Source organism: Petaurus breviceps, unplaced genomic scaffold (genome assembly GCF_028583685.1).
Source record: "Petaurus breviceps papuanus isolate PSGF00001 unplaced genomic scaffold, PetGlider_PUasm1.0 90897, whole genome shotgun sequence".
Lineage (NCBI taxonomy): Eukaryota > Metazoa > Chordata > Mammalia > Diprotodontia > Petauridae > Petaurus > Petaurus breviceps.
This window is the reverse complement of record NW_027187374.1, coordinates 6,776,878-6,781,078: the sequence shown is the minus strand read 5'-3', so window position 1 is coordinate 6,781,078 and position 4,201 is coordinate 6,776,878.

Here is a 4,201-nt window from a genome sequence, read left to right as displayed (position 1 = left end):
AAATAGTCTATATGAACATTTGGAGTGGAGATGCCTACATTTGCACATCTCATATTTCTTTTGGGGATATAATTTTCCTTTGCTCAGAGAGCATGGCTCTTTCTTTGATGCAGGCATGTCATGCTGGGCTGTCCTGTGCCAATATCTCCCATGTCTCATAGTCAATTCCAAAGTTCTTCAGAGAAACCTTGAGAGTATCCGTTATTCACTTCTGAACTCTGTGTGAGTACTTGCCTTGTGTGAGTTCTCCACAAAATAGTCTTTTAGGCAAGCTTACATTTGTCATTCAAACAATGTGACCAGTTCATTGGAGTTGCACTCTCTGCAACAGAGTTCAAATGCTTGGCAGTTCAGCTAGAGAAAGGACCTCAGTGTCTAGTATCTTATCTTGCTAGGTAATCTTTGGAATCTTCCTAAGACAATTTAAATGGAAGTGATTAAGTCTCCTGACATGGTCCTGGTACACTGCACAGTTTTCTACAGAAGAATTCATCCACCCCTAACTGACTTCTGGTTTCCTTACCTCTGCCTTCTATCCTAATTCTTTTGTTGTTCTATATCTATATTTTGGCTACCTCACTTGTCTCAGTTAAGTCCAGCTTATGCCTTTGGTATCTGTTCCTGTCTTAGACATTAGATTCTAAACATTAGATTCCTCAGCAGTGAATAAAGTTACAATTCATATTGACCTCAGTCATCTTGTTCTCTCAAGTGATGGCTAGCAATAGGGAAAGGGAATGACTTGCCTCTCATCTTTTGAAAAGTCTCCCTGTTCAGGAGAACATCATACATAGTAACAGCCACATTGCGCAATGACTGACTTTGATAGTCTTAGCTCTTCCCAGCAATACAAGGACCTAAAACAACTCCGAAAGACTCATGATGGAAAATGCCATCTACATCCAGAGAAAGAACTATAGAGTCAGAATGCAGAATGAAACAGACTAGGGGAGATAACCTGGAATAGTAGAAATAGCCCTGGAATTGGTATTGGTTCTGCCACTTAATAGACAAGTGACCTTGGGGCGGCTAGGTGGCACAGTGAATAGACTATTTGCTCTCTTTTCTGTTTTGTTTTGTGTTTTCTTTCTCATGGTTCCTCCCATTCATTCTAATTCTTCTATACAACATGACTAATGTGAAAATATGTTTAATATGAATGTATGTGGAGAGTCTATATTGAATTACATGCTGTCTTGGGGAGGGAGTGGAGGGGAAGCAAAGAAAATGTAAAGCCTATGGAAGTGAATGTTAAAAACAAAAAATTAATTAACTAATTTGTAAAAAAAAGAAAGAAAGAAAAAAGTGTCACTGTTACTAATTTTTCAAAACTCATCTTTACAAAGAATAATTCACCAAAACTTATGGGAGGACAGAGATAAGAGTTACACCAGCTAAGTAGGCATGGGATTGTGATAACCATCAATAGAGGAAATATCCATGTGAGTGACATCACAATAGTTGTTTACTTTATAAAATGTTTTACTAATGTATTTTGTTTTTAATATCACCTGCATTTTCCACTATTTCTTTTCCCCCACCCAAAGCACTATCATTTATACTAAAGAATAAAAAAAAAGGAAGAAAAAGTTCAACAAAAGTAACCAGTACGTAAGGAAAGTCTGATATTATATGGAGTGTTTTATACCATAGATCTCCAACCCCTAAAGAAGCAAAAGAAGGTATCTTCTCCTAACTTTGGGTCCAAGTTTGATCATTTTAATTGCACAACATTCAATTTTAGATTATTTTGCTTTTATTGTCCTTTCCACTACTTACATTGTTGGAGTCTTTGGGTATATTGCTTTCCTGATTCTGCTTACTTCACTTTGTATCCATTCATATGTGGGTTTTTTCCATATTTATCTTTTCATAATGCAGAAGTATCTCATTACATTCAGGTACCATAGTTTGATAAGCCATTTCCCAACTGATGAGCATTTACTTTGTTTCCAATTCAATCTGAGTATCAATTCACTGGTATTCTAATTTCTATTTTCTCCCTAAGCCTCATTCTCTTTCTATGCCTTCCTTCCATCTTTATGTTTTATACATTTACTGCAGCTCAGCTGATGAGATTTTACCTCATCAAGTCTAGCTAGCAATAAAGGAAGAGATATATTCACATGTGAATCTGATTCAAAAGGCCCTGTTTTCATTCTATGAGTGCACACAACCCACGTATTTTTCTAAGTCATTTATATTGAAGATGAGAATTTTGAAGTCCCCTCAGTTGGGAACTTCAGGACATAATGGTGGATCTTCAGAGAGTTACAAGTTTGAAAATTACATAATAATTCTTTTAAAAGTGCCTCCATTATAAGGGGGCACCTACCACCCACAGACGAATTTTTTAAGGATAAGTTTATGTGCTCAAATTTGCACAATGATCAACAGCCACTTGCTCATTAGCATATGTGCCCCCTCCAATCTTTGCTCTCATTTGCACTGTGTAAAAAGCTTCTAACAGCTCCCTTTTCCTCTCTGTTCAAACAAACAATAGCCTTTGTGGCAAAGAAGGAAATTTGTAGCAGGTGAAAGCTTAGTTTTAATGATGCTGAGAGGAAATTGTTTTTTGACTTGAAATATGGAGCAAAAAAAACCCTCTAAATCCCCTTTAATTTCTTATTCCTCACAATCATTCATTAGAGTTTGCCAAACCTTTACCTCTGAAACACAGAATCCATGAAAGAAGTTCAGAAACTAACCTTTTACTTGTGTGCAGCCTATTAGCAAGAGGGAAAAAATGCTTTTTCTCCTTGACAATGCGGATTTTTTTTTTTTCGCCAGAACATGAAATAGAGACATAAAATTGTTGGACTTGGAGGCAGCATTCAATGACATTTTCATATTTTCTTGCTGAAAAAGGAATCTAATTTGTAGTGGGTGAAAAGCATTTGACTTATTTATTTGTATAAACATGTGGTAGAGGAGCTATCAGGAAAGGACAAGTTGCTTGGATCACAATACTGTGAATTCTGATAAACCATCTCTATTCCCTAGGGTTATTTGAACTGTTTCATTTAATTGGTGATGGAGGAGGGACCTCTATGTGATTGCCTTTGCAAGGTTCTGGCCTTTACCTTAACAAGTTCATGACAAAGAACTTATAAAAACATAATGGAAACATTGCTAAACAAACTCAATCTCCCTTCAATATTCAGCCTCATACAGTAAGAGTCAAGCAAATATTATGGAGGTTTGAGGGGGTGGAGATGGAAGGGCAGGGGATGATTCTCTCCTCTCCTACCATTCAGAATTATTTGAGAGTTCCAATCCAGAGGCAGCCTCAAGGAGAAAGAGGCCAGATTCGTTGGGAAAGAAGAGGAAGGAGAAAATACACTGAAGTTAGAGGACTAGGTCAATGGCACCTGTCATTCCCAAAGTCAATTGCACCCACTTTCAGTAGGCACACTGAATCCAGACTTTGGTTCACATTCTTCCATAGGGGAGATAACCTGGAATAGTAGAAATAGCCCTGGAATTGGTATTGGTTCTGCCACTTAATAGACAAGTGACCTTGGGGCGGCTAGGTGGCACAGTGAATAGAGCACCAGCCCTGGAGTCAGGAGGACCTGAGTTCAAATATGACCTCAGACACTTGACACACTTACTAGCTGTATGATTTTGGGAAAGTCACTTAACCCCAATTACCCTCCAAAAAAACAAACAAAAATAGACGAGTGACCTTGAGTCACTAATTTTACCTCTCTGAACCTCCATTTACTCATCTATAAAATGGAGATACTACTAAATCTACACAACTTACAGAAGTGTTGTAAATATTCAAGGGGATGATGCATGTAAAAACACAACAAATTCCACTCACTCCTTAGAAAATTCTGCAGAGTCTTCAATAAGCCCTAGACTCATTTATCTCTCTTCTTGACAATGTACATCCTTAAGCTTTATCTAGGGTCAACAAGATCCACTGAATTTTCCAATCAAAATAAAAACAGTAAATATATAAATAGGTCAATATTATTGTGTTTAAAAATTTTTAGCATTATTGTTTTTTCAGGTTTTTAGGTCTTATCTATATATGTATGTATATATAAACATACATAAATTAATATATATATATATATATTAATATACATAAATTTAAGTTTGACTCCTATACATTTCATATATGTGCATGTATTTATACAAATTTATATATGTATAAATATTATTTGTTCTTTGGACTCTATATTCTCTA